The sequence below is a fragment of the Lonchura striata genome, chromosome 4, assembly GCF_050655825.1.
Source record: "Lonchura striata isolate lonStrDom1 chromosome 4, ASM5065582v1, whole genome shotgun sequence".
Lineage (NCBI taxonomy): Eukaryota > Metazoa > Chordata > Aves > Passeriformes > Estrildidae > Lonchura > Lonchura striata.
The window spans coordinates 31,961,681-31,979,833 of NC_140706.1; the positions used below are offsets into that span (position 1 = coordinate 31,961,681).

General features: G+C 40.7%; 1 long non-coding RNA gene across 1 annotated transcript; it reads right to left on the minus strand.

Annotated features, from left to right (window-relative positions):
• LOC146767575 (uncharacterized) lies at positions 1–17,795 on the minus strand. Its single transcript, XR_014955115.1, has 3 exons — positions 15,110–17,795; positions 14,924–14,974; positions 1–1,760 (listed from the first exon to the last, which is right to left on the minus strand). It is a non-coding gene; the product is annotated as an uncharacterized LOC146767575 (long non-coding RNA).
• Between the last annotated feature and the right edge of the window lie 358 nt (positions 17,796–18,153).

The following is an 18,153-nucleotide window of genomic DNA, read 5'->3' on the forward strand; positions in this document are numbered from 1 at the left end:
TAGCACTTTGCTAACAGAGCAGATTTTTCCAGGTAGTGAGGTAAACCAGAAACTTTTTAGGGTGGCTTCAGGTTCTCTAAAAACTGGCTAAACCTGAGTCAGTCTGTTTTTTTTTCCCCTGGTCTCCTGAAAAACTCTTTCCCCTGATGCTGCATACATCTGTGCAGAAGAAACCTGCTAGGGGTTTTTCCCACTCTTATCAGAGTCATACTGATTCCAGCAAAAGCCAGGAATCTGGAAAGACTTGATTTCCACTAAAATCAGCCCACAGCACTGCCTTTTGATACTAGATACAGAGAAACCTCTTAAATATCATTAGGAATTCAGCATTTGAAATGTGAAAATCCTGATCATCTCATATGGTTCATTGCATCAGTCAGCCTGAAGTAAGCATGCTATGAAAACAACCAGGAAGTCCATAGGAGGATGGTCCCAAATCTTTGAAAACTTTATAAACAGCAGTTCAATGAAGCAATAGACTATGCTGCTGCTGGAGCACATCCCACATGTTTCTGGGGAGGCAATCGCAGATGTTTGGCATACAAGTCAAACTTACCTGACTAACATATTACAGCACAGAAGCACAGAATATCCTGAGTTTGAAGGGACCCACAAAGATCGAGTCCAGCTCCTGATATTGCACAGGACACTGCAGGAGTCATATCAGGTGCCTCTTGAGAGGCACTGAGAGTGCTGGTCCAAACACTTCTTGAACTCTGTCAGGTTTGCTGCTGTGACCACATCCCTGGGAAGCCTGTTCCAGTGCCCAAACACCCTCTGGGTGAAGACCATTTTTCTCATATCCAACCTAAACCTCCCCTGACACAGCTTCAGGCCATTCCCTCGGGTCCTGCCACTGGTCACCACAGAGAAGACATCACTGCCTGCTCCTCCTCTTCCCCTCTTGAGGATGTTGAGACCACAATGAGGTCTCTCCTCAGTCTCTTCTTCTCCAGGATGAACAGACCTCAGCTATTTCTCATACAGCTTCCCTTCAAGGTCCTTCACTATCTTCCTTGCCCTCCCTTGGATGCTCCCTAACAGCTTTATATTTGTGGTGCTCAGAACTGCCCCCAGCACTTGGTGAGGTCACTCCAGTGCAGAGCAGAGTGGGACAATCCCTCTCTTGCCCAACTGCTGATGCTGTGCCTGATGCACCCCAGGACAGGATTGTCCCTCCTGGGTGCCAGGGCACTGCTGATTCACTGCTGATTCATGTTCAACTTGTCATCAACCAGCACCCCCAGGTCCATGGCACTGCTTTCCAGCATTCTCATTCCCCAGTCTGTATCTTCAGGGTTTCCCTGTTCCGGGTGCAGAATCCAGCACTTTTCTCTGTTGAACTTCATGCACTTGGTGGTTTCCCAGCTCTCTAATTGGTTGAGGTCTCTCTGCAGGTCCTCTCTGCCTTTGAGAGAGTCAACAGCTCCCCAGTTTAGTATTATCAGCAAATTTAGACTACCTTTCAATCTTGTATTCAAGTTGTTTATGAAGATATCGAAGAGAGCAGGCCCTAAAATGGAGCCCTCTGGAACCCCACTAGTGACTAGTCACCAGCCAGAATATGTGCTGTCACCTAAAGTCACATAGTAGAAGAAGAAAAATAATTAATCCCAGGGAACAGCATCTCAGTAGCTTTCTCCACTGTTATAACTGGTATTCCCACTTTGGAGATGGTGGTCTGCAGAGTCCTATCTTTCTTCAGGCTGTCCTCAGATGGTCTTCCCTCTAACCTTCTCCTGGTTGCCAACATGCACCTGCTGGGAAGAGAGAACCCTATACATATTAGCAAGTAATAATAATTGACTTTAATTCCTGCACATGAATTGTCACAAGCTATTCTATCTGTCTAGTTTGATAACTGGCAATCCCATGTGAAAAAACTCTTGTGGGGACGGAGTCCTGCCACAGCAGATCTGACTTATGGGGCTGGGCTGGGTTGCACAAGGGAGGCCCAGAGAAGCTGCCAGCAGCCTACCCCACTGCACTGCTCAGCTGACTGAATAACAAGGGAGGAGGATGATGAAATACAAAAATTAAAGCTGGGGGAGAAGCTGGTGTTTAAACACTGGAAGTTTTCTCTGGTGTCTCTTGCTCAGGCCTGCATAAAGCTGCTTGTATGCAAATGGTGGACTCGGCCATGCTAACTGCTGCTCAGGTTCTCTTAGTACAAAGCCCCAGTCTCAGGAAACTACCAAAACACTGCAGATCAGCAGGAAGGAAATACAGCCTTTTATTAATGAGGCATCCAGAAGAATTTTGACAATCATTTTATATTGATGGAATGAATAACATTTAGCACCACTGACATGTACGTAGGATACTCAGTGGCAGTTGGATAAGGGTAGGAGTTAGACTGGGAGGAGAGATCATTGAGTTTCTCATAAAGATTATTTTCCCAGAATTTTTCTGTCATCTTTCATTACTTTTTTTTCTCTCTTTTGTGGTTTGGAATCCCTTCCTCCACTATCCATCTGCTTATGTGTGGCCAGTGTTCTGCATATTGCTATTTCCTCTTACTAGTGTTTTTGTGGAGGTGAAAGCCACAGCCTACCTGTTTGTGTTAGACCTGTAATCAAAAAACTATAGGAAACATGTATTTGTTTGTCAATTTGAGATGAAGGTTGTCCAAAGATAATCTCATAGAAAGACGTTATTAATTCAGCAACTATGCAAGTTGTTTTTATGTAGGGTATGTTATGCTGTATCTGTCTGAAAGAATTTGGTTTTAAATAATTACAGGAAAAAAATGGCTGTCTTTCTATGATGGTACTCAAGAGCAAATGTGCAGTGAAGAGCACTGTCAAGCAGCACACACAGCACTTCAAGAGATGCATTTTAGTGCATTTGTTGTATAAAACACAAGCACCACTTGTGGCTTTAATTCTGTTCTTCATACTGCTAAACTAAACATATTTACCTAAAATCAAAAAGGGCATGTGAAGTGATGTTGATATGGTCTACCTTTGTGAGATATATCTGTGGCATGAATCAGAAATTGTTTTCATAAACCTTCAAACTGGCTTGAAAGCTAAAAGAAGTAATGAATCTAGAGGTGAAATTAGGATAATTCCATATTTTTAAAAAGCGTTTTTATTTTAACTGTCATATTAACCAGATGAGATTGCTCTGCAGGATGGGAAGGAGACTGTCAAGAAATATGTTGATGAACTAATAGACTGATGAACACTAAGGGGCTGTTTTAGTATTAATTTTAGATTCCCACCAAGGTAAGAAGTATGAGCGCTCCTCTTGACCATTGTGGCAGTAATGGGGGACAGGAGAAGTTGGTCAAGAATGTATATGAGACGCTGGATGGACACAATTGTGCCTGATGGCACCTGGAACAGGGTGCTTTAATTCTAAAGTACAAAGGTGCTATTTTTATTAAGCAATGATTTTTATCCACAGTTTTGTAAGTCTCTGCATTGCTGTTGCCTGAATCCCATCCTGTGACTTGGATCCTCACCTAGCCTTGGCTTATAGATATTTCCTTTTTATATGGTAAACACAAATTATACCATATGTGTAGACTACTTACACTGACCAAGTCATTCTGCTACTGGTGTCAGCACTGGAGCCTTTAGGCACATTTTCTGGTCTTTCTTATTTCTTGTTATTTTCATATGAGCTGGCCTTACTACTGCTTGCATCTCAAACCACTCCCATTCTGTTGTGGAGGAGCTCTTGGAAATCACCCCCGTCATGGCAATGATATTTGTGATATTGTTATATTATTATTTTACATCTTCTCCACTTAGCAGGGTTGCCTGGGTGCTTCTCAGTTCTCTGCAGAGAGTGTTGAGGCTCAGCAGCTGGTACTGCAGGCACTGACTGCACAGTGCAGGGCAATGAGCAGAAGGAGGAAAGGGGCTATGCCACTCTTAATCTTGGGTGTTCTCTTTCAGACCAAAAGTAATTTTATTTCATTGCTATTGGGCCTTTTAACTACAAAACAGTCCATGTGAAACTAGTGGAGTAATTCCATTAACACCAGAGGGAATTAAATTATGTCTCTGATGGCACTGGAAACTTCTATTTTCATTTGTTAACAGTTTCAGCATACTTAATGTTTTTATTTAAACTTGCATGTTCATCTTGTTAATTTTCTAAGCATGGACTTAAAACACTGAAGTGTCAATACATACTTTCTGTGGTAATGATACTACTGATTTTGACACTGAATATCTATTTCCATGAAAAATACAATTTCTTTCTTAAGGCAGAAGAAGACATTTTTTAAGGCAGGTAATGTCTTTTCAGATGCATGTGGAATCAAAAGATTTAATTCACCTCTGCTGTATTGCTTCTGAACTCTGTGGATTTCCATTAGTGTTACATTTGAGCAAACCTTTCCAGGCAGCTGTCAATCTGCTCTAGTCTTTAACCTCACTGTTAAAACAACTCTTAAATGGGTTTTGGAGATCTGTTTTGTTAGGAGAGAGAGATATTTCTTTATTTCCAAATATAGAATACATAAAAGAGCACTTGAGCTGCAAAATGTCTTGTAATGCTGATGTTCAAGCACAAGCAATTACCAGATGGGTGCCAGGAGAAGAAAGATCTGTAAAAAAATGAAAAGACTCAGAATGTATCCCATGCACAGGACATGGTGCAGGGAGCCCACAACTAGCACTAGCAAAACCTATAGAAAAAAACTTAGGGGAAAAAAATAAAAGAAAGCATCTTTCATTCATAGTTTTTGTACAGACTCTCCTTACCAGAAGTTGGGGCACACCTTCTTTTTCATTCAAAGCACTTTTTTATGTGCCACTGTTGTGTTATCAAAGTGATAAATTGTGATCTCAAGCAAAAGAGTTAAAGGGAGAAGGAGGACGACATTAAAAGAAAATTTAGAAAGTAAACCAGACTAATTTTCTTGATTTGATCTATTATAAAAAGGCATAATCTTTCAATGTTGCATTAGCAGTAATCTTTAAACGTCCTGGGCAGAAAGCTCAGGGGAGCACTGTAGGGAATTTTCCAGCCCTGGTAAAAGGGAGAAATAAATTGCTTAATAAGCTATTTTCCATTTGTAATCCTTATTACATTTCACCCTAATCACTGAGCATTAGCAGCAGCTGCTGTGATAGCAGAAGTTGTACATTTCAGATCAGACAGTTTTCCCTCTTTTTCTGAGAATTTCATTTTCCAATACCATTTTGGGATTTTGGGGGTTTTATTTAGCAGTGTAAATTTTAGTTTCCAGAAGCACAGAAGCAGGTTTTGTAACAAACTTGCTGAAGGCAAATTTCTGGTATTCAGTATCAATAAGATGTGTTGTCAAGACGTTTAAGATTTTTCAAAATTTAAAGGGCCAGATAAGCTCAGGTACTTAAGTATTTTGCTAAATAAGAATGTATTTAAGACTGCTTCTTTTCCAGTGGAATTTGTACTCTTCAATCAGTGTGAAAGGTTTGTCAATGGAAGGCTTAACCCGATAAGCAAACAGTCAAATACCTAAATAAGCTCTTGCTAAGGGGATGTTGTTTTCCTCTGGTTCTGGGAAAACAACATACATGAAAGGTGATACAATTTGACCTCTAAACATCTGTGAAGATTGGCAAACAATCCAGGGCATCTCCCACAGACTGAGTAAAGCTCTTCCAACAGATAAAGTTTTATTGCAGCAATACTAGGTTTAGATTAAACTGTGGATTTGATATTTGACCTAATTTTTGTGGTTTTGGTAGAAATTAGTGGTTTTTCTATCTGACCTTTTTGGCATTTGTGAGCTGCATTTGGAAATGAGCCTTGAGCTTCATCCCAGGTATCCCACTGGAGAAATGGAGACCTGACCCTTCAGTTAATCACAGGGGTGTCCTGTGCAATGCTTGAGATATCATACATCCCTCAAACAGTACCCAGAGTTGAGGTACTTCTGCACTGTAGCCTGATGATTACTCTTGCCAGGCACACAGGAGACAGTGGTTACCTTCCTTCTGCCACCAATGCACCCATACCTGCTTTCCCTTGGGAGCTTTTCCCCACAGTTTTGTTTTGTTTTCTCTGTTGGGCATGTTTGCTTCTGCAGCACCATTAATGTCATTTCTAGATGAGACATTTGAGGTTTTGTAAGTTCTTCACAGTTGTCGTTCATCTTTTTCTAATGCAAGGAATTATCTTTCTGGTTCCTTCAAATGGATCCTGGGTTAAATCTGAGGGTTCTTCTTTAGATCCGCAATAAGGTCACAAAAATACTGGTCTGGCTATCCCATGCTAGGACATTTGATAGTTTTCTTCAGGTTCTGGTCCGTGACACAGCTGCAAGTTCACAGTCCATGAGAGACCAAACAATGTGTGTTTGACTTGGACTGACATGTCAGCTCTGCTCCAGATTTTTCCCTTCACCAGTCTTTGGTTCTGCATGTTTTACGATTTGGCAGTCAAAATCATAAATCATCCATTTGTGGATTAAAAAAGTCAATGTTTTTCAAAGGAGCAGGGGAAGAGGGAGACCCTTTCAGTAACAGCTTGGCATGATAACAGCAGAGCAATGCTGACATATATCTCCTCTAGACATACTTAAAGTCCACATGGATGTGATCCTGTGCAGCCTACTCTGAGTGAACCTGCATTGGCAAAGGGGTTGGACTAAATGTTCTCCAGAGATCCCTCCTAACTGCAGCCATTGTGTGATTCTATGATGAAGTATAACAAAAACTTCAGCACTGGACATCTTTCCAGAGTATTCTTTGATTTCATGTGGACTTTGGCACTGCTGTCCTTCATGGCTCTTATTCATGTGCTTTCATCTGCTGCTTCAGATTCTCATCTGTACTCAAAGTATCAGAGCACTGCCATAGGTCAGTGTGATGGCTGTGCCTTTCTTTGGCCAGCAAATTCTCTTTGCTTTGTTCCAAGTTAATTCTGAGTCTCCCTGTACTATTTTGCTAAACACTTCTTGTCCCAAGTATTCATTTTGTCTCTTGTTAGAAGTTCACCAAACTTCTTAGGCACAGATCTGCTTGCTGCTTCCCCTTTCTTTTGGTGCTGTATACTGCTTACATGTCTCATGGCATGCCTTTATGAAGCACCTTTCTCTTCATTCTCTTTTACAATGTTTCACAGTTTACTCAATTTTCGTTGGTTAGCTGGAAGCTCCTGCAAAGTAGTTCTGAGCTGCCTGTGACTAGAAATTAGGCTGATTTCTGATTGTTTTCCTTCTTGTTGAGACTCAGGGCTTGTGGGTAAAACATAGGTTGTCTTCTCCAAGGTGATTCTCCTGGTTTTTTTTCCTGAGTTCAGTATACCCTGAGAGTTGTGACCCTGATGGAGATCTGTCTTTTGGTATCTGAACTCTACCTGTGCAGCACTAGGACTAATTTCACAGCAGTTTTGTAAAGCTCTGTTTCCCCGCAAGCATGACTTGCTGTTACCCTCCCACTCTGCACATGGATATGATGGACAGCTCAGTGAGGACTGGAGAAAAGACAAGACGTGTGATGGCTTAAGAGGAATTGAGCCATGGTGGAGGTGTGGCCGGAATGATGTATTTTGTTTGGTAACAAGGTGACCTGACCAGCCCCAGAAGATCTTGATGGAATGGTAGATGTTTCTAGTGGGACAGCATATTTTATTCAGGAGAACCCCAAGGAGCAAAGCTGGATTGTTTTGATAAGTCAGCATTGAAAAATAATATTGGTCCACCTGGCAATCATACTTCCTTATTCTGTTTCTCTTATGCTTCAGATAGTTTTTTCCATTTTGTGGGTCTGATAGGAAAAAGTACTAACCTAAAATGTAGTGTAAATGTAACATCTTAGGAATTACTTGAGGTGGGATGCCTACAAGTATTGCCACTGAATAGTGGTGTTTCTGACAGGTGTTTCTTTTCCATTATGCCTTTCAGCTAGAGACTTCTTGGTAGAGAAAGGTGTGGTGAACCTCAGATCAGTTTGTTTACTTGATTTGAAAGTAGCTTTTAAGCTAGGTACTTAATCCTCTTCTGTTACTCAAGAAACTGTCACTGAGACTAGGAGTTTCAGCTGAATCATTGCTTGATTGAGTCTGTCTGCACTTTGCATTTCAGATGAAATAGAAACATCTTAAGGTGAAATTTTTACTAATAAGTCTTTAAATGTAATAAAGTATTTTTAAAACAAATGGGTATTTGTAAACCTTAAATGTGTGTAAGAAAAAAGTAATTTAAAAGTGCTATTATGGTATGGTGCTAAAACAGCTTTGGAGCCCCTCTGCTTGCATTCTCTCTGCAAAAGTGTGAATCTTTTATATGGAATGGCAGCATTGTTTACAGAGCTTTTACAAATAATAGAAGACAAATAATCTTTACAAGCAGTAGACATGTATGAAGTATTTCAAAAGGATAATTGATCTAAAATTGTATCAAGTGATGCAACGTGCACAGCTTTCATCACCAATACATTGAGAACATTTTGTGACTTGGGAAAAAGGCTCTTAGAAGTATTTGAGTGGGACCAAAGAGTGGCTTTGACTGCCAAATAGTTGTGCAGGGGCTCCTTCAGTCTTTGGCCAGGTTGTGCAAATCCAGTCTAATCTGGTTAGTCTTAAGGTATACAGCTCCACCTATAAAATATGGCATAGATCATCATGTTTATTGGGCTCTGGGCCAACAGCGAAAAGCATAGGTGAATTAGCATGTTGAAATGCACAGATGTGAATATTAATATGCAAGATTATGAATGTCTTTCTTTGAGTTTATCTCATTAAAAACTGTGCTCACTGTGTTTTGGGAGCCTGAAGGGCTTTTGTTTGTTATTTGTTTTTTTTTAATTTGGAATCACTTGATGGGCATACTGTGCAGGTTGTACAATCATTGTGAAAATGAATCAGCCTTTTGTAACCTCCTCCCTTCTTTATCAGGTTATCTCTTGCCTCAGTGATCTTCTCCTTAATGAATTCTAATTCTCTATACCAATGGGAGCAGTTTGATCCTATTTTGTCCCCTCAGGGCACCTCAGCATATGTGAATGGTTAACTCTGATCTCAGATAACTGGTTGCATTCTTTCGGGAAGCCCAAGCCAGTGACATTATTTTAACCTTTTACCTACTTAACTTTTCCCTAACAACTGTAGTTGCCTCTGTTCTACCTACCTTGCACGCCGAGCAAAAAGGTCAGGTATTCACAGCAAATACATAACACATAATGCATAATATGTGCAAACACATATGCTTATAACTTGGCAAAATACTACATTCTCCTCTACGTTATTGTCCAGTCTTTGCTGCTGAAGGAACTGCAGGGATGACCATTTTAAATAGTTTTGCAGTTGGAATTGTGCATGTTTCTCCAACATGCAGTGTCACAACAGGGTTGGCAAAGACAGCCTGAAAGCAAGCATGGGCCCAAATTGCTACAACAGGCTGATGAAATGCTGTGGAAAAAGCAGTGTTGCAAGTCAGACAGAGGTAAGCAACAGGCACGGGGGCTGGGTGTGTGGAGAGTCCAGACTCCAGGAAACCCAGTCTGCTGGAGCCTCAGAAGGTGCAGAGGTCATACAGTCAGCCTCCAATGTGGGAAGCTGCCTCTTGCCCCAGGGTCACCATGGTGCTGATGACCCTGGGGAAGGAACCCAGCTCAGCCTAGCTGTGCAGATGTAATGTGATCTACAAGGTCAGGATGCACCTTAGATGTCCTTTGCTGCTTGGTGTGTTTAAAGTACAGCTTGCATCCATGCCAAGGTTCATAGATCTGACCTTGTTGGCTCACAGAAACTCTACTGGAGTTGATGGATGATCATGGGAAGGGCATCTGGAATATCTTGGCTGCAGCACACACAGATCATAGAGATGTGGCCATAGGGTTTTCAGGGACGTTCCCCAAGAAATCTGCTCTGTGCAGAAACAGTTCTTGGGCAAAAAGGCCAAGGTGTGCTTTGAGGGAGCACTCTGCCACCAAGGTGTGCTGAAGAGGTAGAGGGCCATTCAGTTATCTGCAGTAGCATTCTTGTTGCAATAGCATCAGGAATGTTCATGGAAAATTACATTAAAATGTGACCTTTTTTCAACACTGGAAATTGGGAGAAGATAATATACTATCCAGATAAGGCAGTTGCTTGCAAATTACAGTTCTACTAATAACAATATTTGGGTTGGTAAAAATGGGAAAAAAGTGGAGACAAAGAAGTAATTTTCCCCCTCTTCTTTCTTTTTTCTTTTCCCTGAAACATCCCACAAATCTCCACCAGTTCAGAAAAACAAACAAACCAACAAAAAAATGTTCCTTTTTGTTTTCTATTTATTTTAAAATTAAATATGGATTGAAAGAGCAACTTGAAATGACAGGCTGAACTTTTGTACTGAAAATGTCAAAAGGAAAAAATAAAATACAGTGGTGAGTAAATGGTGAGATGGAAGACTGAAACTGTTGATATTGATAAAAATTTATAACTAGTTTTGAGCTGCAGGGAAAAACACAGTGACCTACAGATCATGGGTTTGAAATCTCTGTGTACTGGGCCAGGGATTAAAACAATAATTGTTCAGACACAATTATTTTCAGCATGAAGGCAGTTGTCTTCCAAGGAACACTGCCATTCTGCTTATTCATCTTGAGATTTCTGTGCAGTGTCCTCCTTTTCCTCCACTTTGCCTGAGGACCAGTGAGACAGATGAGTAAAACAGATACTTGAAAACAAAATACAAGGGAAATAGCTCCTTAAATAAAGTTGTCAAGCATGGAAATGTTCTGCCATAGATGTCTGAATTGTTATTAATTGCCAGAGCATAGAAGATTGCTTTTGGACTGAGTAGTAATAGATTCTGAGCAAAACAACCTGAGGAGCTGAGCCTGTGTCAAGCCTACCCTGAGGAGCTTAGTTTGGGTTAAAGTCTAAAGGTATTTTGGCAGGATAGGAGGAGAAGCTGCAGTACAGTCTGATAGACGATGACAGCAGATCTCTTCTAATGGTCTTTCTGATGGCCTTCTTAGTGAAATAGGGCTTTTAAAAAGCATTAAGATGGAAGGAAATCATGGAAGCACTTCGGGAAGGCAATGACTAAGGGCAGATATCAATAGCTGGGAGGGAAGAATGGCAGGTTAGGTCTAGGGAGAGGGGAGGGGATGGGCACAGGTGTGAGCTACATCCATCTCTCAGATGGGATTACCAGTGCACCGAGGAGTTAAAGAGTGGTGTAATAGGGAGAAAATGCTTTTAAGGATGTAGGGGAGCAGCTGGTCCTCTGCCAAGAAGGTGTTGGAAGTAAGCCCAGGAATATGATTCCCAGTTGATATATTGGGCCCCAGTACTGGGAGCAGGTAGAATTTGAGGCTCTTCTTAGAACTGCTTACTTGCCCAATGAAGAACTCTGGAGAAGAATTGCATTTGTAGCTAATGGTTCACCTCTGGATTATTTTGAGGGAAGCACTGATGCTTGCTCAGAAAGGATGCTGAGGTATTCTGTTCAGGAACTGAATGCTCTTTATACTCTCTTGCTTATGAAATAAGCTCTGGCTGGCAGATTTTGTCTGCTTGGTTTCTTTGGGGTTTTTTGGGTTTGTTTTTTGTTTGTTTGTTTGTTTTGGGGGGGGGTGGTGGCTGTGGTGGGAATGTTGGAGTCTTTTGTTTGTTTTGCTTTGTTGTAGTAGCAGTGGCATTTGTTGTCCTAGGTTGAAAGCAAGATCAGGCCCTGTGAACATGAAAAATTCTAATCTGGTGATATGAAAGGATAAAAGAAGTTGTGGGAAAATTAATATGGTCCATTTTTCCGTAGATTAAACCAGCAGCAACTTCTGCAAACAGAACTGGTGGGAGGGCATAATGTTAGAGGAAGGAGCCAAACTGTAACGAGGGAATGGTGCTACTGGAAGAGGACAGAACACTGTTGTGATAAAAGAGACCATCCTTCCTACAGGACTTCTCTCGGAGATGAGCTATAATATCAATCCAGGTGACAGGTGTTGATGAAGTAGTAGGAGAAGTTGCAATGGATGAAAATGGGGATAAAACATAGAATAGGATATGGAATGGTGAGAAATAATACTGTGTTAATAGTTAAGAGAAGGTGAAACCAAGAAGGAAGGGCAATAGTATAACAATTCCTTGCAAACCACATCTCACAAGATGGAGTGTCTTAGGGAAAAGCTTAGGGAGCTGGAGACCAAAGAACAGCTAAACATTAAATGAGGAAATGGAGGTGATTTGTTTGCAAAAACATCTTAATTCAAGACCCTTCTTTTAAATGGAAGTAAAAAGGGCTGTGAATTGCATGAAGTTGTGATGATAAAACATACAACTGAGGGATAGAATAGTTCCTTGAGAAGAAAATGGAATTACTGTGGATGAATGTGACAAATTGAGAAAACAGAGGAAGAAAAGTCTTGAATAGAAGGCTGATGGAAAAGAGCTAGATGAAATTCAGGTAATAACATGACAGAGAAGAGACTGTACAGGGTTGCATGAGAATTATAGAGATAGTGGAAATTGCAAGCAGCAGCAATACAGCAGGAACTACCCACCTCCTTAAGTCTGTTCTCCTCCCTTTCTTGGGTTTGATCAAAGATGAGAAGGATGAGAAAAAGTAGATACTGTACTGGATTGCCAGGCCAGGATATATTTGTCTTTGTAAGTCTATCTGTAGTGCTTGAAGGCAGAAGCCTTGAGTTTGATTAAGCATGCCTTTCTTGACTTGTTTTCAATTACAGTGATGTCTTTCAGCCAAAGTGGATGGGGTTTTGGTGTAATTTGGGATCACTTTGAACTTTAACTGCAAACAAAACAATGGCTGGCTTCCATTGACCTCACAATTCATGTGATAGCTTTACTTACTCTTAAGTTTTTTTCCTGTGCATTTTGAATCATAAACAGAACAGATATTTTCTCTTTGTCTCTCTGAAACTATTCTCTTTTGATTGTTTGGGGAATAAAATAAGAATCTAGATGCTAGTTGTGGGATAAAGCATATCTATGGTGACATGTAAGAGAGCCCTAGTGTTGAGAACACATACACTGGTATGTTACTGTCAGCTTCCTTTGGAACTAAACTAAACAAAATAAGATCATGCAGTGAATTAGAATTAGTTTTGCAAGAATACTCATATAACCATTCCATGCAAGAAAGATGCAGAGAATGATAATAGCCAGTGCTCCCTTGCCCTTCTCTTACTCAATTTTTCTTGAAATCTGATTTAATAAAATAGTATCTGCAAATACATAACAGCTCAACAACAGCTCTTCCTCTGAGCAAATACTCTGCTGTCAGTGTATGTGATGCCAGCCTAAGTGTTCTTAAACTTTTAGTTGTATACTCATAGGAGGGTTGTACAGATTTGTCAAATTAAACCAATTTGAAAACTATTGTAGTCTAATTTGAATTCTTAGTGCAGACAAACTTTCAGTTTTCATACAATGACATGTCTGCACCATACTCTGTCAAAATGCTCTGAGAATGGTGAGTACAAATACATGTAAGCATAACATTAATGTCACACCCAACCAACTACACACTAATGAATGAATCAGGGAACATGACCCCTTTTGAAGGTCAGACAAAATACAGGGTACTTCTGTGGACTGTGATACCAGTCCAAGGGACTACCTCATCACTGTTAGGTAGTATGAGCACAGTAACCTGCAAAGGAAAACTTGCTTGTTACTTGAATTTAGAGTAGGGGAAACCTGGCACTCTCAGTCAGGAGTTCTGAGATAACCCTGAGTCTCAAGGTCATACCTGAATTTTTCTGTCTTCATAGTATGTTAAACTACTTGGTAGCATCTAAACCTGGCATTAGCTGCAAGCAAAGTTAACAGTTGCCCAAGAGTAGACAGACATAAGTGGAAAAATGATGTCCTGACAAAGGAGTTGGGGTGGAAATAACACACCAAGTAGTTTTCCACTTCCCTCTTCTCCCCAGGTCAGCAGTACCATATGTATATATTTTGAATGTGATGGGGTGTGGAACAAACAAAAGCTGAATACTGCAGGCATTAATGTCTGTAAAGAGCTGAACTAGACTGTGGCCTCCTGTTCTGCGATCAGGGAGCTCACTTAGCCCCAGTACCATGAACTTCTCTGAGGCAGTCCTGTCAGAACCCTTTTTCCACCACTTTTCAGTTGAATTTTGACTTCTCCAAAGGCAAGAGCAAAGTGTGCCATTCTGCTTCATCCTCAGAGCTAGCATGGTTCAACTTTGCCTAGACTGCTGAGAAGTGCTGAGCATGCATATCTGACCCTGCAAGATTGGTACAACGGGGCCGCCAGAGCAAAGTCAAATCTCTGGCTACATAGAAGAAGGAAACAGAAACCTTTGGACTTGCAACAGTGGACTTCAGCACCGTTACTTTGGTGTAATAGACTACAGACCTAAGCTGGCAGAAAATCCATTACAACCTTAGTTAGCAGAGGAAATAAACCATGCTTTGAGAGGCATTGCATTTGAGATTGTTTGCAATGCCTTATTCTGCATGTTTCAAAAGACAGTCAAAGCATTTAAATGAAATACATGTTTTCTTGAAGCAGTAAAATATCTTCATAAATAAAATAATCCTAGGAGGTATGCAACACAATATAAAAACTTATCTCCCTGTGTAACATACGGGTTTTCAACAACTTACCATCTTCAGAAATTTAGCATTCTTTTTGCAACAAAAAGAATCCCTCTCAACACAAATTTCAGGACAATGTAAACAAATTTCATTACAGCAATAGATCAGGAATAGAGGCAATTTCATCTACTATAACAGTGTGCAATTTCATCTACTATAACAGTGTTAATGTCTTTGGAAGTGGTCCATGCTTCATTTTGTCTACCATTAATTGGTCCCTGCCATCCATTGATAAACCTGTGCCACCCTAATGCAGAGTGAATCAGGAGAGTCGGGCATCCCATGGTAGCTGAGCTCTTCTAGACTACGGAGTCATGTCACCACCCCACCCATTTCACTCCTTACCTGGAGCTGAAGGCAGAAGAATTTGAAAAATCTACACAATGGATTTCATTACCTGGATGGAGTATAGGATGTATATGCATAAGATCCATGGATTCTGATGATTCTGTAACAAGAGAAAATGGCTTCTAGATAAAACACATAGCCAAATAAGAAATATGCCAGAGGGTTGTATCAAGAAGTCTCCTCAAAACTGGTAAGATTGTTCTATGAGATCAGGGCTAGCTGTAGGTAAGAGTACCTTGCCTGGGTAGCAGGAGAAGGATCACTGAGGGGCTTCAGGTCTTGGAGGCATAACTTGTTCCTCATCCAGCTCTTTTAGAGCTGTCTTCTCCTTCCTGCAGACTCTCCTCTTACTGATGGCTGAGAGGACAAGGTGAGATCCAAGAGCTGACAGCTGTAAACAGCTTCTGAGAACCAAGGTTGTCAGACTTTGACTGCCATGACTTGACAAGCAGATCCTCAGTTGCTGTTAAGTAACTACATTTGGAGTTGTCATGGACTCTCTTCAGTGTGAGTTGCCCTGGGTTCCCACACTTCAGTACTCAAAAGCCATGAGGGCCTGCGTGATCACTTCAGTGTTTCTGTAGTAGCTGCAAGTGATCCAAGAGACAGCTGGGTAAAACTGTAATTATGAAATTGCCCATGAGTTGCTAAGTACAGACTGGCACAAACAAAAGGCTTCAATGCAATGCATAAATATCTCTGTCATGTTTAAGCTTTGGTGAGCAAAACTGCCGTGTTCCCTATCAATTTTCAGAGCTTCCAATCTTGGAACAAGAGAACTTAAAGGCAAATGGTCTCTCCATGTTAATTTGAAATTATTTGCTTTACATCTGTTGGTCTAAAAGCTGTATTTTGGTCATGTAAGTTACACTAAGAAATCTTTCAATTAAGTACATTTTTTAGAACAAATAGGTATTAGAACACTTGTGAGGAGTTGAGGAAAGAGTGGCTTACTTGAAATTCAGACTTAAGATTCAGTTCACATTGTTGGTGGTTCTGTGGGAGGCAGAAAGGGAAAGGGTGTGTGTGAGACAGACAGACTTGATCAGATTTGTATTCAAATCAGATAACAGCCCTGGTGGCAGCGCCCTGTGTCAGTGACTATGGCTTTCCACAGGCTGTGATGAAGGCATGCACACCGGTGCAGTGTGGTTCAAGCAGACTAAAGCTGCTGTGCCAGGAACAGCAGAGCACAGATCAGCTGAAGACAGAAATTTTCAAATTTCTGAAGACAGCTGCATTTTCATCCAGTGCACTGGAACAGTTGATATGGAGTCCATAACCTCCATTCTCTGACGCCAATGTGACCGAGGTGATCTGAGCTAGCCCAAAACCTGCCAGCACAGTGTTAACTTCCACAATTTCTCAGAGAAATTTGAGTTAGCAAACTTGAAGGCTTCTGCCATCTGATAGGAGATAATTTTTAATTGAATAGCAGGAGTTGTGAAAGTAAATTTCTTGTTGTGAAACCACTAGAATATCTATACAGACTAATATCTAGGGTGGTGACAAGCTGGTCTTACGAAAACCTTTTGAATACTCTTTATGGAAACAAATATAAGATCAGTGCAGGGCAAGTGTTCTTGCAGCTGCTCGGGCTGCTTCTCCAGTCTTGCTGGGCACAAAGGCAGATGCCCAGCTACATGCAGGCCTGGGTAGGAATGGAGGAGTCTCCTTGTGTGTCCCAGGAACCAAGATGGCTAAATATTTTTCAGGGAGTGTTTTACAGCTGTGCAGGCTGTGCTTTTTTAATTGTCTGTGATTTTCAGGATTGGATCCTGGACTGTGTTCTTGCTGACTTTAGTGAGAGCATGACCACAGTACTTCAACAAGAGCAGCAGCCCTGGAGAGCTCCCTGTGCTATAGCCACAAGAGTAGTAGAGTTCTACATGTCACCTGGATTTTAAATAAGTATCTGTGCTGCACTGACTGTACAGACACCTATGTCTCAGATAAGAGTATGTGATGATTGAAAGGCTGCAGTGCAGGCAGGCAGAGGAAACACCTGAAACAAATACCCTGTCTTTAGGAGCCAGGAAGTTTAAATTACATCTAATACTGGCAAATAATTTAATTTAAATGGCAGTCATCTCTGTGACCTGTAGTTTGTGAGAGAAGCATAGGTTGCTCAAATGGCAAAGTATAATTTTGAATTCAATATTGAGCAGTTTTATAAAAAATAAAGTCCAAGAGCATGTAAAAGGTGTGGAGTGTAAGTGATGTGTGGAGTGCACTTGTATGCAGGGACATTCCTATGCTGGGGATGGAGAGGACAGCAAGGAGCAGGGAGGGGTAGGCTTGATTGGATGTGAATAATGGGCTTGATTTACAGGCTTTTCATCATGAAGCCTCTTCCAGACTGAAAACTTTCCTGTTCTTCCTGTCTTAAAGTAGATTTCATGGCAAAACAATTCCAAGACTTTGGCGGTCATCCAAACATACTTGGAGCTGTAGTATTTTAACTGATCAGCAGGCTCCTTTAATTTTTTCTGTCATGCTGCCAAGATCTTGCTGTATAAAGATAATCCCCAGTTCAGCTTTACCATCTGAAATTGCTTACTACTTAGGAAGCAGTGTTGTAGGAAAAGTAGTGTTTGGCTGTAGTGAATCTGGGATATTCACAGAAATACAATTCTGATTTTTTAATATATTTCACCTATATTTATGTATGACTCTTAATAGAAGTTTAACAAATTGATAATAAATTCTGCCTAAAAATAGTGGGTGACTCTTATTTACATAAATTTCTGTAGGCAGTGGGTAGGGAGACTCTTCCTTGTATTTTTAAAAAGTCTTGTTTTTAAATCATAAATTGTTATACACCTTCATTGTAAGCAATGCTAATGTGGACTGTGGAAAGAAAAGTCATCTGATGACAAATTATGTGAAATGAAGTTGCAAATTGTACTGTCACTACTTAACTTTTTAATTCAGACTGCATGAATCTTGAATTCTTTCTGTTTAAGGGCAAGATCCTTTATTCATAAAAGAAGCCTTTATTCATAAAAAGTAACCTGATTACAGGCAACAGGATTGCTCCTCATAAGCAAGGGCATGATGCACATATCCTGAAATTACAGCTGATTAATTGGATGGTAATGTATTGGAGAGTAAATTTTAAAGTTTTGTGGTCTTCTTAATTTGCTTTTTTATACATTAAACTCAGTTCCCTTGGTCTTCATAATTAAAAGCCAGGAAGGAGACAGCATGTGAGCACAGCCTGGCAGGGCAGGGTGCTGGGGGCTGTGCCTATGGACTGCACAAGCTTGGACCACCCTG